Source organism: Prosopis cineraria, unplaced genomic scaffold (assembly GCF_029017545.1).
Source record: "Prosopis cineraria cultivar Desert tree isolate PC_DT_omini unplaced genomic scaffold, ASM2901754v1 PC9, whole genome shotgun sequence".
Classification (NCBI taxonomy): domain Eukaryota; kingdom Viridiplantae; phylum Streptophyta; class Magnoliopsida; order Fabales; family Fabaceae; genus Prosopis; species Prosopis cineraria.
In genome coordinates this window covers 18,862,363-18,871,911 of record NW_026555340.1, presented here as the reverse complement: position 1 = coordinate 18,871,911, position 9,549 = coordinate 18,862,363, and positions in this window count along the sequence as shown.

Here is a 9,549-nt window from a genome sequence, read left to right as displayed (position 1 = left end):
TCTCTTTTGAGATCTGCATATATCCTTTCTACTTCAACTCAGACTTACAATTTAACACCATTTACCATTATAACTTAACCTTATTGCATCTCTATATTCTACAAAATTGTAGGCCATAGGAATAATGTCTTAATTGGCGCCACTTACATTTTTCACCTTGTTCATACTTGCTTAGTTTTATAATTTAGTCATGACTTTGTTATTTCGAAAAATAGCCAAGAAAGGAATTGAGATGGTCGTGACAGAATATAATACTCAATACTTATATATTTTAGGGACAAAGAGTATGCAAAAACAACGTTTTCTCTGCTGCAAAGCCCATGATTAACCAAGTATATCAAAGATTTTATTGGGAAAAATAACAATATTGTTCAATATTTCAGTTTAGAATTCGTTGAGTTACACTTTCTGCTGTTTAATTCTGAACAAAAAAATATTGGTAAAACTTCACAGTTTAAAGACCTAGTTGAAAAACACTTTTTGCCGCTTAATTCTGAAAACATGCAAAAAAGAAAAGAAAAGGCAACTCTGATTTTATAACTCAAATCTAATATATATATATATATATATATATGTTGTTATAAGTAGTCATCTATTTATAAATTGTGGACAATATAGCTCCTCATTTAAAATTTCAATCGTGTTAATGGTTATTCTCTCTTCTGCATCTCATTTGTGCATGTGTCGTCATTGATCTTCTCACCTTCTCTCTCTTTCATCAGTATTTCACCAGGTTTTGAATTTTTATTGATTAAATTCATGTATACTAGGAGGTGAGAGTGATTGGTGGGAAGTGTATGGGCTTTTGCTTTATGAGTTAAAAATAACTGATCATGGTTCTCTTTCCTTTTCCTTTTTCTTTTTGATATCATTGACAATTTTGGATCAGATGTTTGATGAAGGTTTTAACCTAAATTAAAAGTTCTAAGTTGCGCAACTTGGTGAAGTTTGCACACTTCTTTTTCATATTTAAACTTTGAAGTACCTATAATTTGTCACTTATGATTTGACATAGAATCTCTGCTTAGATTGGCATTACATTGTCAAAACAATATTCGTAATGAAAATTCAAGTGATTCTGTGTTCTCTCATATTGTTACTCTTAAAAGAGCTAGCCTTGTAGAGAATTTCTGGTACCTGCTGCTCTGTGTGCTGCACTGGTCAATATAAGCTGATATTGCAAGTTTCAAAGGGATGTTCATCTGTTGTAAATATATCAGTGATGTGACCAATTAAACGCATTTCAACTTTGAAGCTTAGGCTGCTCTGCACCTACCCATACGTCTAATTTTTTTTTTTTTCAATTTTAAAATAGTTTGGCTTTCATGTCTTTATTTATTTTTTTTATTTTTTTTATTTGTCAATTTGAAAGTAGCTTCTTTCCCACAGTGGCATTCTTTGTTGATTTTTCTTCCTTCACTGGCAATGGAAGTATGTTTTTGGAATAGAGCCATAGGCTATTAACCTAATGCAAGGGAAGCATTCTCTCTCTACTTGCGAATAACTACATGAAAATTTTCACCATAGTGCGATTGAAGTATACCTCAATCTCTACCTCTCCATTTGTGCATGCAGGTTCCCACAAGGGAACTGATAAGACCGCATCACTAGTCAATGTCAAAACTTTAATAAGGAGACATAAAAAGAAAAGTGACAACAAAAATGGGACCATTGGTTTAGGAGAAAATCCTATGGGTGAAGACCAGCTGACACATCAAAGTGGGGAAGTTGGTAGGAGTAATATGTAATTTTTTGGCTCTTTAAATCTGTAACTTCGTGTAGAGGGGGTTGTGGAGTATTTTGAAATTGTGAGGGTGAGGAGAGCTCTGGCCTCTTGAATGCCTGATTGGGGGTGGAGGAAGACTATCTTTCTTTATCATTTTCTCTAGTTGTTTTAGTGTGTGTAAGTTATTGACTTATATTTTGTGATTGTTGCTGGTGGAGAGTATTTTGTGCTGTTTCTATTTTAGTATGCTGTAAATTTCAGTTCCTTATTTTGCTTGTAATCCAACTTTGTTATTCAGTAATAGTAATTTTCTCCATTTGTACTGTATTTTTTAGTTTATGCTTGTTTAAAGCTTATTAGAGTAGAAGGTTCCACCAGGAACAAAAAGGTTTTGCCAGACAAGGGAGAGAGGGTAGTTTGATTCCGGATATGTATTCTTATCCCTTTAACTGGAAAGATGCTTCATACAACCATACCCTCTTTTCTGGAAACTTCACTTTTTTGAGCAAGGCGGGTCATATTGGAAATAGAATTCAATTTCTCAGATATACTATGTTATTATTTTTGCTAATTCTTTTATCCCTCCTTTTGTATTGATTGTGTTACTAATCCATTCATTCTCATTTCTCAATGGTGGATTTATCTGAGAAATTAGTTTTGCCGCTTCCAGTTGTCCAATTCAAAATGTTATGCGTACATATGCTGCAATCAATCATGGTAACAGTGGAAAGCCGCTCTTGGATGAAGCAGCCATACATTCCCCATCAAGCACATCTTTGCGTATATGATTTGCTATTTGAGTGGATACTGTGAGCTCTTAATTAGCATTCACCTTGATTGCATCTAACTTTTTTGGAAAAACACAATCATTGGTATTTATCGTTTTATTGAATTTTACTTTTAGTTCTTATAGTTTTTCTTTTAGTGTTTTCAATCTTTATGGAAACTATAAACATTGAAAATACTGAAATTATAAGAACTTGAGAAAAAAACGTCATCCAATCTTAATGAAATTATATGCACTAAAAACACTAGAAAAGAACTACAAAAACTACAAATAAAATTTGATAAAACTATAAGGACTAGTGATTGTGTTTTTCAAATTTTTTTATTCAATTGGTAGTGTTGGTTACCTTGAGTGCATTCATATTTTAAGTTCCTTTTTGTCTATATCATGTGAAATAGTCTTTCTGTATTTTTTTTTTTTTTTTAACAAAAGTCTTTCTATATGTCATGTTTTTCCATACATCTTATCTCGTGGACTTAAAAGGCCTTTTAGTATTCTTGCATTAGTTACTGCTGTTATTTTTCTTCCAAACCTGGTGATGCTTATCACAATTATTATCTAACTTTTAACATGCTACAAATAGCTACTACATCCTCTATATAATGCAAGGTAAAGGTTTGGCCGATTGGATTCCCATGGGTTTCCTAAATAGGGTTGCTTGGGGAAACACAAAATTGGAGGATAAATACTATATAAATATATGTTGCTTTCCTGGTTTTGTTTGGACAGTTATTAGGATCTACTCTTTTTATGGACTGGGAATTGGGATAAAGATATTGTCTCTGTAATGTAAGTGGGGCTTTCATTGGACTTCTTGAACTATCAGCCTGCACATGGAATATTAGTACTTTTCTACTTCGTGATCTCTCATTCTTTTTGTCTTTAAATTTTCGCTGTTTGACTGAAATTTTATTTTACTTTAGGCTCACTTTGTATCACGGTGTCTATACGTTTACTTTATTTTGGGAACAAAGAAAACTCTGGTAATTTTTTTTTAATAAATAAAGGATTTATTTAGGTTGTTTTTGTTCACCTTTTTAAGAATTATAATTATGTTATATACAAATATTAAAGTTGAAATATCAATGGCTGAAAGAAAGTTGAAAATTTTGCGTGCTGTTGGTGTTTCTGGAAACGAAAATGCTGCTCACTTTTGGCTAGAAAGCCCTTGTAGCGCTTGGGAAAAAAGATTTTCGGAAGCAGTCAAGAAAGTTTTTCCCTTTTGGATGCTGTACTCATTTCATTTCCTAATTTCTTCTTTGTGATGTAAATCATTCTCACACAGTTACACATCAGGTGGATGGGATTTGTGCCGTAGATATTCTAGTATATGATTGGATGGATGAAGTATAGTAATTTTTAATAAACTTTTCAAATCCTTACATTAGTGCATCTACTTTCTTATAATTGCTCTATTAGGATATTTCTTTTCATATTAATATTGTATATTTCTTATCTCACGTATTATTTTCCATTTTTTATATTATTTCTTATACTTATTTAAGTTTTCATCTCTCCTGTGAATCGTATGGGAAAGATACCTTGTTATTTATATAAGATTTTTGGGCAGAGTCATTTGCCCAAATAATTTTCTTGAGCGGCAGATCTTTTGTATATCTTTCATGCCATATTACGGAGGAAGGGTTTGTGTATGAGCTCTTTAAATTAGTTTAATATAATCTTGTTTACATATTTCCCTTTTTAATGGGACAGTCAAAAGAACTTAAGCTTGCTGGTGAGACCTCTACTTTGGTGCCTTATTCAGAGGTAAGTAAGTGCAGAGATCTTGGCAAGATGTTATCTCCCAGTTTGGCAAGTGATTTATGAAATAGATCCCAGTCTTTGGAAATTAGAAGGCAGATTATGTTCAACTTATTATTGGTGACAAGGTACTGAAACCTGGAACCTGTTATTGAATCGGTAAGGTTATTGAAGGATCAATGGTTCAAACTATGGTTGAACCGGGGTTAACTTAGTCATGATTAACTCAAAATGATGCTGATTTAGGTTTAGTAAAGGATGAAAAAAAAATATAAAATTCAACCTGGTGATTCATCCAAAACTTTCGAGTGAACTGGAGAATATTAGTTCTTTGGTTTGGCCAGCTAACTCGAGTTAAGTTTTAATGCCATGATTGATGATATGAACAACTCTAATTTTCTGCAGCTTATTTTGCCGATGGATTTTAGTATTGATTCAAAAAAAGAAACGAGAAGAAGAAAAGTAAGGGTAATTTATTATAAATGTTTGCTTGGCATTTTCATTGCTACTGAAGTATGATTCTGCCATTTAAAAATCTAAAAATATTTTGCAAATAATTCCAAATTTCCTCTGTTAATTCTCATATAATTCATTGTAATTATATATTGAATAATTAACAAACATAAAATTCAATATCTTTTCCGGGTGCCAGAACAATCTCACCCTATCCTATTCAACCCAAAGTACACTCATATCAAGTATTAAAAAACACACATAAAGTGGGGGAACAAAAAAATTCAGTTACAGAATAAATATATTAACAAAATTTTTCATCCTCAACAAGGGAGGGAAACATCACTATGGGAATTATGCACATCATACTATTCATAAATCTTATCACTGCAAATTTCACATTCAAAAATAAAATGACTAAAAATGAAACTTCTATATATCTTGGCGAGTAGACCATTTTTAATAGTAGAGATTGAGTACTTAGAATAAATATTAAACTGTTCACAACTAAGTTATTACATACATAAGAGCTGACATTCAAACTTCCAATAACTTATTTAAGTAATGAGAGCTCATATGGATCATGCTAACTTAAGTTGGTTACGTTCATATTATTAGAATAATGATAAAAAAAATTAATAACTTCATGAAGAAAAGTAGGAGGGAAATGAAGAAAATATGTTTAACCGAAAATAGGAATTTCGATTATCCCCAGTAGCTCAATCATATGTTACGTATGAGAGTTGTGATTGCTATCTATTCCTTTTCAACATGGTCTCCTCATACTGTTGATGTCACATGGCGTCCTGATGAAGCGGAATATGTCGGTCTCGAGTATGACAAAATTAGTTGTTATTCATTTAAATGTTGGCATTTTTTTAGTAAAATTATTTGTAGTAACCTGCATGTTATTATGAGGCATGTTTTCTTTTTGTTTGTGATGCAAAGTTAAGAAAATGAGTTGTATTAGTTTTGATTTTTTTAAATAAATATGACAAAGACATACCAAAGAGATCGTCATTGATAATAACGGTCTCACATAGTGAGGGTTCGAATTAATTTAAATAAGAGGTGATAATACTCATAAGTTTTCTAGGATATCAAACTATGAAATAAAAAAATAAATTATTATTTCTTAATATGGTTAAGATCACCAATATGGAGTATGTAAATAAAAAGTATACAGAGTTATTTACAACTTATGAATAGTGTGGCTTATTTTAGCCTTTGTGTGAAAGCATGAGCATCAAGTTCATCATGTTGAGTTCATTTCAGGGAGAATGTGTTGTCATTCTTCCAAATTAAGTTGTCAATGAATCTAAAAGTAATTAATTATTTTGAGAGGAACTAATATGCAATTCACCCTTCATTATTTTATGCTTCAATGGAAAGAAAAGAAAAAAGATAGTATAAGAGAAAATAGGAGGGAAAAAGAATTTTCCTACATTAATAAAAATAATAATAATAAAAAGTGGAGGAAAAATTATATAAGAAGTGCGTATTTTTTCCTCAAAATTCTCTTTTTAACGGTGGAGATATTTTGGGCGGGAGACATATTTTTTTGAAAAGAATAAAAAAATAAAAATGCTCATAAAATTATCAAGCTAAAAACATTTAATATTCTAAAGTGAGAAAAGATATATGAGTGCACTTAACATTATTTAAATTGATATAAAAGTAATTAATTTATGAAATGCTTTAGATTGTTTTTCTGACACTCAAGTAAATAATTGATTTATTTTACTTGATATAAAAACTCGAAAACCTTTCCCCATCAGTCCTCTTCTGTTTGTTCTTCCTCCTCGCTTGTTCTATTGTTGAGTTGCTTCTTCTTCTCTCTTCAAGCAGCAACATTGCCCTTATCTCTTCCCTGAGCACGCCGTCGCCCTTTTGTCTCCTTCCCTCTCCAATTATAGCAATAGTGCCGAAGATCTTCCTCTCCTTTCTTCGTTGGTGTCTTTTGTGTGTTAGCGTACATCGTCTGAAAATGGGTGAGCCAAGATTGAAGCCGTGAACTTGAATTCAGTGTTGAATGAGGTGGAAATAGGTGGCCACATGGCAGATGCATAAAAGCCACCTAACACAAATTGTGAGACAAATTAATTGACATCAGTTAACTTTCAAGAATTGATTACTCTTACATCAATTTAAATAATTTTATGAGCATTCGTGCGCCTTTTCTCACTTTATAATGTTAAATGCTTCTTGTTAATAATTTTATGAGTATTTTTGTTTCTGTTTCAAAATTGTCTCAAATAACTAAGGATTATGTAGCCTAATAATATGTAAGTTACTTTGTAAGTGGGAGATCGCACGTCCCGCTTGTAACTTCATATTATTAGTATCTTTCCTTCTAATTCATAAAAAAAAAAAATGATCTCAAATGAGATTAGAATCCTTTTCATATGATTATTATTGTTGTTAATTGGCTGTAAACCTTAAAAGGAAAATGATAGTTAGATCTTAAAGAATGAATTAATGACACTTAGGCGCTCAATAAAAATTTTTACAAAATGAATTATAAATATCAATTTAAAAAATTATCAACAAAAATTACTAGTACAATATTTATTTACAATTGAAACTCTTAAATTTGTAATAATTTGGATTGATATTTTTAAATTATTTTTTTAAACATTTGTCAGGAAACTTAACTAATATTAATTTAGTATTTTAAGACCTAAATGTTATTCTCCCAATCATAATTGTCAAACTCTCGAGTGAACTCTATTAATTTAATGTTTTTACATTTTTATCTTATAAAGTCATGTCAACTCACTCATAAATTCAGATTAGACATAAACTTAGTTAAACTCACAAGTTTAGCTCTGAGTTTACCATTTTTATATTTCTAACTTATTAAATTGTGTCAACTAATTCATAAACTCATATTAGATACAAGTTTGATTAAACTTATCAAGCTCGTCAATTTTTTTATTGTTGAGCAAGTTAAGTATATACTATGAAGAATTCAATTTATAAAAGTTATAAAACCTTATTCAAAGAAAAAAAATTGAAATGCAAAAACTAATATTAATAAAAAACAAAAATACCAAAAATAAATTTCCCTATTTTAAAATTTTTATGTCTTCTATATGATAATTTATTAATATAGATGGGTTTAATTTCAATGATTCATATTTTTTAATATATTTAAATTAAATTATAATTATATTTTAATGGTTATTTATTAATAAAGGTAAACTATTTTTAGTTTACGATCCGAGTTTGCGATATAAGATTATATTTTTATCAAGAGTTTACTTAAATTCAAAAGTTACAACCTTGCTCCCAACCTTAAATGATGAAAGTCTTTACTATTTACACTAACTTTATTTGGTCGTTTGTGTTTTCTTTTATTTTTCAAAAATAAGATGAAAAAAAAATACTTCCCCTACCCTTTGTTTTTTTTCACTATCTATCTAAACAAAGAAATAAAAAAATACATTTAAAATACTGAATGGATTAAATTTAAAATTGAAATAATATGAATGTTTAAAAAAGTATATCACATTAACTTTTCCGAATATACATGATTAATTGCACTTATTATTTTCTATTTTAAAAATCACTTAACTGTTTTGACATTTGATGTAAATAGCAAAAATCTCATTTATTGTCTTTTAATGGAAATTAATTTGAATTCTAATCAGTATATTATATTCTTCTTGATATGACCGAAATAAGTAGTTCCCTTTCCATTCAAAAATTAATGCATATTTGGAAAGCTTAAATACTACATATATAATTTTAAGCTGTTTATTTTTAGAATGATCTGTAATAATTTTAAGAATATTTACAACTTTGAAATTCACCAAAAAAATATTTACAACTTCGAAAAGATGTTATTGTAATAAGATTTTTTTTGGTCACATTTGAATAATAATATACTACTCTTGTTGGACTTTAAATTGGATGAAACTAATTTTTTTTTATTCATAAAACTTATAGTTGAGATTTTATTTATAAACTTAGGTAAGAAACATGTAAAATGTAAGAAACTTGGTATAAACGAATTATTTTTTATTTTCCAATCAAATTTCATCATGTGAATTTTGTTATGTTTGTCACAAACTCTTGAATTTACTTGTAAAATTAAAATTTAGTTATTCTAATATAATCATAAAATTTTAAAATACCTACATTTTCTTTTGTTCGTTTAATTTTTTTTAAGTCAAGATTTTTGAATGAAATGTTCCTTGCAATCATTAGGTAATATAAAAGTTAAATCATTCACAAATGTTACTGTTGTTTCAACCTGCTTGCTTTTTTAATTCAAAAGAATTCTGAACCATCGTAGGTTTCATGTGAAAATTTCTAATTAATTTAAATTTTAATTAATCAAATATAACTTATCATGTATAAATAATTAAATTGAACACATCAATGCCACGTCATTCATAAATTATAAACAATAAAGTTCATTCTTTAAATTCCATATGACATATATAAATAATTTATTAATATTATCACACTTTATTATAAAATATAGGTAATATTTTTAATAAGTTTTACTAAATTCACCTTTTATTCAAAAATATAATATATTTTTAATTGAATCTCACCCCTCAATAAAGTATTTATTAAATTTTAAATTAATTATATTTTTTATATTTATTTTTATTAAATATCTTACAATAAATATAAAATTATTCATTAATAGGGATATTTTTTAAAAAAATATAATTATTATAAATTAAAAGATTAAAAATATTTTATATTTTTTAATATTTAATTATTTAAAAAATATTTTATATTTTTAAATGAAGAGAGATCATAAGTCATCTTTTAATTTATTTTTTTTAGAGCCACCAATTTTTTT